The sequence below is a fragment of the Argiope bruennichi genome, chromosome X2, assembly GCF_947563725.1.
Source record: "Argiope bruennichi chromosome X2, qqArgBrue1.1, whole genome shotgun sequence".
NCBI lineage: Eukaryota > Metazoa > Arthropoda > Arachnida > Araneae > Araneidae > Argiope > Argiope bruennichi.
The window spans coordinates 75455033-75468285 of record NC_079163.1 but is presented as its reverse complement, the minus strand read 5'-3'; positions in this window follow the sequence as shown (position 1 = coordinate 75468285).

The following is a 13253-nucleotide window of genomic DNA, read 5'->3' as shown; positions in this document are numbered from 1 at the left end:
TTCTCCTCTACATTATCTTGCTGCTCTTTATTTTCCTTCTTCCATCCCTCAATATCTGGCGGGGGAGCTCTCCGTTAGAAGTTGTCACCATCCTGTTTTCTTTCTTACAAACAGTCTAAACCTCCACGTTTGTACCGTACGTAGTGGCGACCCATTAGATGGATGGTGGGTTGTGGTTCCCTGTGTATTAATGGGTGGTAGTTAGTATCCCTAGCAGATTTACCACTCAAGTGGCTAAGACATTACTGTGCGGAGCTGCGTTGGTGAATGAACAGAGAAAGCGGACTGTAAAAATGCATTTATTTTTATGCGTGCTTAGCGAGGCAGTTTTAGAACTGTTCTGAGATATTACATGGTTGCCATGTTGGTGTAGTTACAAAGTGCGACAAGGGACGTGATTTTACAAATACGAAACAATGACTGTTCATTTTTTTTTTCAAGATCAGTAAATCACCAGCTTTGAATATATATCAGTGGAAACATTCGTCTGCAAAAAGTTATTTTAAATAATTTCGAGATTCATTAATATTAGGAAATTCAGAACTCTCTAAAAACAGCAATAGAAGTAATAAAGAAAAACAGTAGAAAAAGGTAAAAGCCACCTGATGAAAATAAAAACTCTGAACTTTTTCGTTTGTACTGAACGATTAACACTTATTTTTCTCCAGCATTCCTGTAATGAAATAATATACAAAGGAAAGCTTATAAAATATGAAAAGAATTTTGTATTAATCATTTAATAAAATATGATTAAATGGAATTTGTATTAAATATCCAATGAACAAGTAGAAAGGCTACTGAAAAATGTTTTACGCTAATATATCGACACATCATTTCGGGGAAAAAAAAAATACTATTCGTTCCCTATACACCGGGAAAAGCGTTCTGATACAATTAAACGTATAAATGGCAACACTTATCCGGGTGTCCTTTTCGCTCAAACGTTCCTACCAGTGAAAAGTAAGGTTTGCAATGGATTCGCCCAACCCATATGGAGAAATGTTGCGATTGCGACGCTAGTCATTTTTATTAACAAATTTTAATAGTTTGTAAACTGGATAAGAGTATACGCCCAACTTACTTTACGGTAGAGTTTATATACTAGTAATTTAGAATAAGAATTAACTACTGAATAAATTACAATCATAAAATTGAATTTAATTCCTTAAAATATATGCTTAATTTTGTAGTAAGGAGGTTAAAGTATCATGTCGGTAATATATAAATTTTTTAATTTAAATTCTGGCATTTTAATAATAAGCTATAAAATATGAACACAACATACATCAAAAGGCAGTGTCAAAAATTTCCCACTGCTAGAGCCAAGTTCTTGTACTGTAGTCTTAATTTAATTTTTGTATAAGCAAATAAATCCAATACATTAGTGATATTTCACTTCATATTAGGGCAGATTGAACTGAATGTAACAACCCTTAATATATTAAATTAAAAAAAAAAAAGCTGTTTTACGAAGGAACAAGAGAAAATATAACATTCTTCGAAATATATCTCTTTAGAAAGAATACATTACTTAAATCGAAGTCACCTAAAAATGGCTTGAAATTAGAATGACATACTTTCTTTCACACATATTTGCATTTAGCGTCACAAAAGGAAGTAACTACCTGAAGCAACTTTTGTTCTCATTTTAGAAAGTAATTATATTTTTTTTATTGAGAAAAAGGATTCTGTAAGGAAACTAGCTTTGCTTATTTCTTAACGAAACAATGAAACAAATTCCTTCAAAGGGACTGAAGTTTTTCATTAAGACAAAAAACAAATATTTTAATCCATTAAAGGAATGGCAGATGAAAAGAATAAAAATAAATATTAGAAAATATCAGGCCATATATTTCTGAGTTAAAAAAAAAAAAAAAGACTTTCTCTTCTCAAAAGAACTTTGAGCAATATTAATAAGATACTTTACAAAATCAGAATAACGTATAACATAAAAATATAACGAACAATATCTAAATACATCGAAAAAAATTTTGTAGTATTTCTTTTTCAATTTTTAAAGAATTTCATTATTTTTTTCGTCTTCTATTTGATAAAAATGAAGTTCACCGTTAACCATAATATTGGGGATATACAAATCATATGTCTTTGTCTTTATCATTATGATTCATGTGCCATATCTTTTCTACACTGAATCAAACCACTCAATCATGAAAAAACTAAACAAATTGTAAGAAAATTGTTGAGTTTTTTTAAGAACATTTCTTTCTTTCTTTCTTTTTTTTATGATACTGGAATCCTAATACTGTTGCTCTCCAAGAAACTCACTGGTAAAGAGCTAAAATTCCCACATTACTCTGTCTGTAGAAGGGATTGACTCAATCATCGAAAGTGGGTAACGCAGCTATTCTTATTTGAAATTCGAATGGCCATCATCCTATTCGCTTCCCCTTTTCTTTTGAAAACATAATCTACACGATCTAACTCCCTAAAAGCCAACCAAACATTTAAAATATTTACTGACCTCCGCATGGTAATATTTCTATCCAAGAATTAAGCAGTAGTTTCAATACAAACAGCAAATGAATAGCAATGACTGACTTAATACGAAACACAGCGAATGGAATTCAGGCAAACAAATCAAAAAGGGAACGATCATCCACGCTTTCTTCTACAATGATCTAAACTTATTGCTTATGTTCTTATCAACATTCTTTCCCAATAATGTCCGTAGTCCCAGCACACTTGATTTTTGGAATCCTGAAGAATTTCTTTTTTTTGGAATGGCCAATTTAATTAACGATTACATCAGCGACTACAATCCGGTTGCCCTCGATATTAATGCCAACATTCCTGATATAACCAAGATAGTTTATATCACTTACTGGGCTAAATTCAACCAAATCATCATAAATTTGCTCCCAAAATATCCAGTAATCGACTCAATTGTCAAAATCGACGAAAATATTGTAAAACTTACCAGCTTCATTTTAGCAGCTGTCAATCTCACCTCAAGTCCAGAGTCATAAATGTTCTCCAAAGAAAACATCTTCCAATTAACCTCGAAAAAAATGAACAGAGAAATAAATATAGAAAAAGACAACATATTGCATTTGATCTTAGGTGCAAGTATACGTTTATTAGATTAGCAACTGAAGCAAAAGAGATATTAATGCGTTTGGCCAAGAATCTTGAATAGACTGGTTTTTCAATCTATGTCCTGAATAAAATATCATTTATGGAGCAAACCGAAAGTTCACGAAAAAGCGTTTACAAATAAAGCTAATTCTGGCCACGAACGACTTAAAGTACTTTTCAAAATAATTATCAACTTTAAGACAACAGACAAATCGCTAAAATCATTTTTGCAGGCCAAAAGAACCAAATCAATCAGGTAACTTGAAACTTAATATTCCTACAAAATTATTGCAATTTATTAGATAATTAAAACTAAGAAAAAAGACACCCGGATAACAATCCAAACGAAACATCGAAATACTACACTCTTAATACAATCACACTTGTGACCGAAATCATGTACACATTCCTCCAAAAGAATCCTTCCTCCCCACATTGAAAATCACACATGTTTTAATGCGTCTACAAAAGTGGGAAAAAATAATCCAGAACTTCTTGAAATTCCTGGACCAATTAGCTTCCTGACTACCTGGGAAAAATCCATGAGGAAGTTATATTGAAAAGACTCAAATATCAGTGCAAAGATCTCGACATCATCCCTGACGAGCAATATAGCTTATGACTCAAACATTGATGTAAACATCAACATTTTTGATTCAGAAACATCATAAAACTCGGTTTCAATAATCAATTTTATACAAGAAGTATTCTTCTTCATGCAAGAAAGTATTTAATAGAATGTGGCTCAATGATCTCCTCTACATAAATAAATCACTGTCCTTCCTCACTGACATTCTAATTAAATTCCACTCTAATAAAGCATTCCAAGTGAAAATACATATTGCTCCTACAGCAGATAAATTCTGTTGTAACTCCCAGGCCCTATCAAAGCTTGGAAAATTACCAACACAGATCTAGTTTACAGAACAGCTTTCGTTCCAAAGAAAGCTCACAAGATGTCTTTAGACCAAGCATCAAAACAACTTCACAACTGGCGCCATCTACAGTTATAAAAGATAAACCAAAAGATCCAGATAAGAAACTGGGGAGATGTAGTTAATCAGGCCCTAGAGAAAGAGGATAATTACTCCAATTCATTTTGTTATCACACTTGATCAACGCGATTGAAGTTGGAGTTAAATTATGTGTCTTTATCTGAATCTCAATATATATTTGAAACGACTACCATTTGGTTAGCCGCGGAATATGAAAAATAGTCATTTCGTGAAGTTGAAGAAGTGCTTCGGTGGTATCGAAAACATTAGCTTCTCGTTGAAGTTTATACAAACGATCGCAGTGCCTCTACAGTAGGAAATTGAATTTATGTTCTTGGAGTGTCATTTCCAACGCATATTATAATCATGGTGGAGCTGCAGCGCGTAAATTTTATAGTTAAATGAAATGCATTCCAGCCTGCTTTTATTGCAATTAATAGACTTCATTCCTACATTTTTTCGTTCTCGATGTATTCCAATTCATTTTATGATATCTGGATGCGGCTGATTCTTAACGAAAAATGTCATTGAGGATGAAACGTTCATGGAGTACCAGAGCTCTCAGTCTATAATCTCCAAGACTGAAACAATTTTTCAAAAGCTGCCGAATGAACTTCAACGTTAATTTCCGTATTTCAACGTTTATATATGAAATACTGAAATGTTCATATTTTAAAAATTAACTTTTATAATAGTAATAAAAGTTATGACTTCTAGTCCTAAGCAATTTTTAAAAATGTGTCAATTTCTTTTTAATTTTTTTATTCTATGTATCTGACATTTCTACTCAACTCATACGATTCCTATTGAAGATAGTCTGAATTGAATTTTTTTAACGATGTAGTAATTTTTTAAATGATAATCGTTTGCATTATATTCGTAATGTGCTTTGCAGTAATGTTTTCAATGAATTTTTACAAGACGCAAGTTTTCAATATACTTTATCACATTTGACAAATCCCTTCATTTTTTCTTCAATAAAAGCCCTCATATTTAAAATTTTTGAAATTTAATTTTTAGTTATCAAGCGCGATAGAATCTAATTACAAGCACAAAAATTTGAATTCCGTGATATATAATACATTTAATATAAATTTTTAAGATGTGAATATCTATGCAATTCTATTGTTTTGTAAAAGGATATTCTTGTTCGATACAATCATGCAATATTTTTTTGAGTAAATTTATTTTAACTTATTGTTGCATGACCAAATATTGGTCTTTAATATATTGTAAAGGCTGAAAATTAAAAAAGAAATCTTAAATATTTTGATATATCGAATTTGCATTCTCCCAATTATTTTTATTTTCCGTGTCTTGAATAAGAGTGCATGCAAATTATTACTTGTATCGAATAAGTATTAACTGCATTTAAGCTTAAAAAAATTAATTAATTCCGTCTTTGTAACTTAACAGCATGAAAAATACATTCTCATTCTTCAATTCTTCACTCGCCAAAAAATTGTTGTATTTTAGTACTCAAAAATTTTCGTAGGTAGTATTTCCTCTATCCATCACATTTCAAGAAGTCAACTGTAAGTTCGTTATGTATACTGCGCTGAAAATCACGACTCCAGAAAATGTCCAAATAAAGGAGAAGGAAACTTCATTCCTAAATACGCTACTGTAATGAAACCGCATACAGCCTCATTTAAAGGGTGCCAAACGCTCACTAAGATTAATTCTACCGTTACAAAAAACCTTAATTTCTGTCTTCTTTCTGTAACAGCTTTTATTAGAGAAAAAGTCCAAGAGATGGCGCCACAGGACAACTAGCCAGTAAATTGACCGATATTAATTGTAGGCAAGACCTATGCCTCTTCTTCAAATTCATGCTAGGAATTATGAAAATACTAATAAAAAAAATTCCTGAAAATCAAGAGAGCCCTTCAAAAAATTTTGACTGAAGACATTGCCTCAAAATTTTTCACACTAGTGAAAGAACTTACTATAAAAACATAACAAACTTTTTCGACTGTTAGCTCTATTTGCTGGTTCTATCGATTTTCACAAACGATTCTCAACAGTTGCTGAACTTGAATAAAATCTCTTTATTTCTGCATGCACTGAACATCATCGCTTCAGCTCTCTTTGTCTCTTACATGGAACAACACATTTCTTAGAAGAGGGCAAAGAATTCCAAGAATGTCAATCTCTTGTTACAAATTGTAGATCTTTCAATTCTTTAGTTCAAAACTGATAACATTAAGCGATGTTGTGATCACACTAAATGGAAATTTTTTGTGTAAATTCTAATACATCAGTTCGAGGCCAAAAGATTGACAATATAAAGTGAATGTTAATATTAGCCGCGATCACATCAAGATGCTTCCATTGCACTCTTTTGTGAAAAGAAATACAGCAGATGGGGTTTTTTTTGTATGTTTTATTATTGAATTAATGTTTTAAAAATATTAAAAAGTGCCAAAGAACTTTCTTTACTTCAGAAATTGACAATTGTATAGCTAATCCTCCTTCCACTTATCAGAGAAATTTCTTTTGTATATTATAAAAATTCTCTATCATTTACTTTACTAATTAGAAATTTATATATTTTACGAAAAATTTTCTTGAAAGAATTTCAAACTGAAATAGCTCGTGGTTCAATTGAGCCAATCAAATATATCCCGATACATTACATTTCTTGTGAACCGAGATTGAATACTTTCTTAGATTATTAAAAATTACTTCGATATTTGGGCAAGAAAAAAAGTATTTAAAATAACTATCGAAGCAACGCCTATAAATCTAATAAAATTCGGAGAAAATATTTTCACACCGTTAAATTTAAAAAATATACTTAATCATTATCGAAAATGAATTAACCGAGCAATGGCGAAATTAGTAACATTAATTTCATATCCTTTTCTGAAAATAATGAAAAAAAAAAGTAGTAACAATTTTTCATATATGTCTTAAAATAATTAGATATTCCTGGAATTAATTGTTTTATTTATTTTGTTTCACAACATTTTCCACCTTATCGTGCGGCTAAATTCATTTTCTTGAACTTGTTAGAAGAATAAAATATTGCTGATTAATTTGTTGGATTCAGATTTTGGAGATTCCGTTTCATGGTATTATAAAAGTTCAGCGAAATTGTTCAGACCCATTGACTGAAAAAATAGCTTGAGCTTGTTAATAATAAATATATAACAGTAAAAATATTTCACAATATTTTCTAATTCTGAATTTCAAAAAATGAATAAAAAGAAAAAGAAATTTTTTTTTATACGTTGAATTAAAAAAAAAATTATAAATGCTCTTGGCTCCAATTGCTGGTCCAAAAAATTTGTATCAACAGATTTAATCAAACTATTATTTATAGACGATCCTGTAAAAATGCCATATTTAATACTTCCTTTTAACTTGTATAAAAACTTTAGCAATATGCAGAAAATGTTAATAATATTAATTTTATAAGAAATTATATAGGATTTTGTTTTTATTTTCATAAAAATACATAAAAGATAAGAAAGAAAATGCTATTGAATTGATTTGCCGATTTTATGCAAAATTTAGGTGTATTCCCCTCCCATTTATCCAAGTATTGCAGTCTAACTTCTGAAAAGAAACACACTAAAATATTATATTAAACAAAGGAAACCTAAGGATTACATAGATATCAATGGAACAGGGATAATGCAAGCACATTCCTATTGTTTTGCATTTTCATTTTTACAATACTTTATACATATAATAATTTTTTTTAAACTTTCAGTTCTTTTGTCAACATTGGCATCAGTTTTATACCGAAGCGTGAACTGATAAGGAAAAAAAAAATATCAATTTTTATAAAAAAAGTTTGAAAATAATACAGGAAAAAAATTACAATTTAAGGAATAGAACGTGACTAAACTCACCGATACTAAATATTTAAAATGTAATAAAGAATGATTGATATCATTAAAAAAAATAATAAGATACATTTGAACAAAATAATTACAGTAGGAGTAATTTTTTTAAAGTATTTTTACTTACATAAGTAATTAATTTACTAATAGTAATATTTTTTAAAACTATGTTTAGTTATATAAGTAATTAATTTACTAATTAGCATATAACTGAAGTTTTATTATTCTTTTTTAATAATATCATTACTAAATAGAAGTTTAAGACAAAGCGGAAGCACAAAACCCCATTAAAATGAGGGCAAAGAACTATATGAACAAGAATTGCTTCACAAAAACAGATCATAACAATCGCAGGGAAGAAACGAATCGATAGCAGACGTCGGCGAGTTATCGCTCGCTTTTTTTACTACTTAGCGAGAACCTTTTGGCGACCATTCACATTAAGGTAAGAACCACCGTTGATTTTTAATTTGCAAATAGTCATTGTTATTCCTCTGAGTAAATTAACCCAAATTTTAGCAAAGTTTACAGTGAAATTTTATGTCAAGGAGGTATAAAGTTGAAAGCAGTTTCCTTAAAATAACTTTTATTGATTATAAAGTCAATGTGCTCATTACTGGAGTAATCCAAATAATACAATAAATGTTAAAATCACAGTTCAAATTAACATTACCAGACTCTGGGCAACAGATTCGAACCATTCAACCTTTCTGTCTAACATTCAAACAAATTGAAAGAAATTATCTTAAAATGTTGAAGCAACAAACCAGTTGCACACAGCTAACATCTCGGCCGAAGAACTTAAACCACTTCTCATATTCAGTCTAAAAAATACTTACAAGAGGCTTGCATTGCAGTTGCTGCCAACCACAAATCACGAAACTTGCAAAATGGTCGGGTTCGAATCGGTTTGTTTACTTGAGATCATAGAGCGGAATTGGAAAAACACAAGGACGCCATAAAAATTCGGATCCGAAATAAATTTCTGTATGTATATTTTCCAAATGTCCAACAGTCATAATATAAGATATGTAATGTAATGAAAATTTCATATCAGAGTATTTCAAAATGTGTTTTTTTTTTGGTTGAGAATACTAAATGTCTTTCTCTAGTTAAATTAAATTAAATTTAATAGGCAAACAATTGAAAATATAAAGGAAAACCCTGTCTTACAACTTCTCATACTCAGCACTTTTCTATTGTTATCTTCTAAATTCGTTTTTGCAGTGTATAGAGATTTTATTCTGCTATGCATTGAAAAGTTTTCTTGTAATTTAAGAAATGATTTAGAAAGTTTGGTATCATACTACGCATCACTCATCTTTTTTTTTTTAACTACTAAATTTAATAAACTGGTAAATTTCTCTTGAACCCTTCTTTGAAACAAACTGCTTGAAGTGCTTTTAACTGGAGTTCTTGTTATTTTGAAACATTTTTTTTTCTTTTCTTCCCATTTTATATACTACATATAACTTATATCTATTGCTCAGAATTTGAAATGAAATTATTGCATTTTTATCTATAATATATCAAAATATTAATCCCTGGCTGGTTCAATCTTTTGTTAACTTTTAATCTCACTCCTGCTGTGTAGAGAGACTTTATTCTGCTGTGCTTTGAAAAGTTGTATTGTATTTTGGAAATGATTCTGAATGTTTGGTATTTACTGAATATGGCTCATCATTTTTTTTTTCTTTCTTACTACAGCATTATAGCTGGAACAGGAATAATGTAAGCTCATTCCTATAGTTTTGCACAGTTTCATTTTATCATTTTTACAGTACTTTATTCATAAAATAATTTTTTAAACTTTTAGCTCTTTTGTCAACATTGACGTCAGTTTTATACCGAAACTTGAATTGAAAAGAAAAAGAAAATATTAATTGTTATAAAAAATTAAGTTTGAAAATAATACAGGAAATAATTATTCTATACAATTTAAGGAATAGAATACGAATAAACAAATGATACTAAATATTTAAAATATAGCAAAAATATATATATATATATTGATGCCATTAAGAAATAATAACATATATTTAAACAAATTAATTATTATTATAGGAAGTAATTTATTTTTTAAAAAAGTACGTTCAATTATATAAGTAATTAATATACTAATTAGCATATAACTGAATGTTTATTATTCATTTTTATTAATATTCTTTTTTAATAATATCATTATTAAATGGAAGTTTGTGCCAAAGAGGATGCACAAAACCTAATTACAGTGAAGGCAAAAAATTAAGAGCTATTTGTTCAAGCGGATACACAAGAACCACTTCACACCTTACAGATCAACGAATCATAACACTTGCAGGAAAGAAACGAATGGGTAACCTACGCTAACCAATCAGTGAGCTATCGCTCGCTTTGTTTACTACTTGGCGATAACTATTTAGCGACCCTCCACAGTAAGGCAAAAAAACCCATTAAAAGGAGAAAGTGACAGTGATTTATTTTTGTCTCTGCTTATTTTCTAAATAGGGTGGCGTTACAGAGCCCAAGCATTTAAATTTCGATTTAAAACGGAATAAAAATTGAAAAATTATTATTGACAAATACATCATTTTTATTTTTTCTTAATTCAAGTTTAAAACAGGGAACTTGTTCAATTGAAACATTTGGATACAGAAAATAAATATATTATCTCCTTATATATTAAGCACTTTAAAACACTGATAAACACAAAATCATCAAACAAGATTTTAAAAATATTTTAGGCATTTTCATAAAGATCCATGAACGAAACAATATATTAATTATTACTTTCAAATGCGATCAATCTGCTTCCATTGTCATGGAAAACTCTACAGATATCAATTCAAAGAGATTAAAAATGAAATAGAATATTTAAAATTGCTTACCCTTATAATTACAGAGGAAAACTAATAAAAAAACAGGAAAGTATTGATAATGTCGTAAGCTTATTTTAACTGAATAAAAGCAGTTTCTTTTTATTCCTGTTATTGAAGCTGATGTTATCGAATGAAAGAATAGTTGGCTTTTAGCACCTTCTAAGAGCTATAAAAATTGTGAAAATGCTGCTCTCAGTATTAAACTACTGGAAAATGTGATTTTCACCCCTCTATCAGAAGAATTAATTGCCTTTAAAAAGAAAGAATGTAATGAAAAATTTTGAATTACATTTATTGGTGGTTTTAAATCCAGAACTAAGAACTAACCCTAATATAAATGAAAATAGCGATATTTGAATTTGGAATTATCTCTGGACCTTTGAATTCTCTTAAAATTTGAAAAGAATAAGACAAATATTTTGTTGAGATATGAAGTCATATTGATAGACACATTATCATTGTCCCGCCCTTTTCCATAGTTTTACTATACTTTACCATTTTTTTTTATTTTGAAGTAAATAAAACACTGTTCTGAAAGTATTATTGTTTACTCATTGTTTTTTTCTAATTTTGGTGATTTTATAAGTCCTACTGTGTTAATTCTTTCCATTAATTTTGGACAATTTTTTTAAAAGGTATTTTTTAAAAATTCCAACACAATTAATTACCTGTTTTAATTCTGATCGATTTGGAATGCTGCGAGTGAGCAGTCAGGCGCATTGGTTTATCACGAATGATTTTATTATGAAGAGCTTTAAGGCTTGCAAATCCAATTATAAAACGGTTTAGAATTTGATTGTCAAATTTGTTAGCAGGAGTAAAATTGCGACTTTGTATTTGCTTTCTAGAATCTCTGTTTTATCAAGACGAAATTTGCAACTGCTCTATGCCATATAGTTCTGTTCCTTATAAATTAATTGCGATTCAGAATTTGTTTAGATGTTTTAAACCAAATTTTGATGCGATTCATTTTTTTAGGAAACACGCATATTTTAATTTAAAAAATATACAATTAATTTTGAGTATAAATAAGCATTAATAAATTTAAAAACTAATTTTTAAATTTTTTCAATGTTACAATTAATACATTTTATATTTAATATTAAGTAATAATTTTTAATTAATAATATGATTGAAATAACAGATATTTGGAGCACATATTTAAAAATAACAATAGCAAAAATATTTGTTATTCAAAAAATCGTGGATTATGCATCTCTAGTGACACATATCCGCCGCATTGCAATCCGAAGAGATGGGCAGCTACTTAATACGAAGCATCTAATTCTAACGTTTAACTCTCTAAAACTACCAGATTCAATAAAGGCCAATTACATTAAATTGTCCGTAAGACCTTATATACCAAATCCTTTAAAATGCTTCAAGGCCAAGTGTTTTCGGCACTCAAAGGTCTAACTGCCGCGGGACTTTGATTTGCCCCCATTGAGCAGTAGCTGACCACGAAAGTACTGAATGTTCACCCAAAGAGAAATGTGTGAACTGCAAAGGAAAACATACTTCGTTCTTCCGTATATGTCCCACCTGTAAATCAGAAAAAAATAGTTGCAGTGAAAGTAAAAGAACTGGTATCATTCCCTGAGGCTCAACTAATTGTGAGAGCTAGAACACCTACAAATGGAACCACCTATGCTCTTGCGGTAAAGGCACAGCTTAGAACGGTGAGAATCCAATATAATTTAAAATATTTTACACAAGGCTCTAAATTCGAGGTTTCACTTACAATTGGATATACTGAATCGGATCATAATCCTACTTCTGTTCCAGTCACAACCAAACGCACTAGAAAGAAACTCGGGTCTACTTCTCAAAAATCACTGGCACTTTAAAATCACTTAATTTTAATCACTTAACTTTAAAAAAATCTGAAACAGATGTGGAAAAGTTGTTTTCTTTCACTGTAAAGAATTCTGTCGATTTGGGACTTGCGACTGAGGGCTTAGTTCGCAAAGACTTACCGTCCTGATTTGGCGTGCCCAATAGTCCCGATCATATTTCGCTCCATTTGTCCGAAGAGGAGGAGGACTTTTCTATGAGTTGCGATACTTCGCATGCTCAAGACAACGATTTTAAGGAAAAACTCCCCATTCCACTTACTACATTGCCTGGAACTGCTGTGGTCTCAGGTTCAAAATCGATGACATAAAGTATCTAATTAATCACTTTCATCCTTCTTGTTTCACAATGAAGGAAAATTTCTTAAATCTTCTATACTCTCAAACTCCGTGGTTATATTATTGTCCGTAAGAATGCAAGAATAAGTAATTCTGTAGGTGTCTGTATCTTAACTTCTAATACCTTTCCCAGTACACCTCTAAAGTTACATACTGCATTGCAGGCTGTGGCAGTTCAGGTTCATACAAGAACACTTGTTACAGTTTGTTCTATAAATCTGCCACCACATGATATGATTAATCAACAGCAGTTTAACA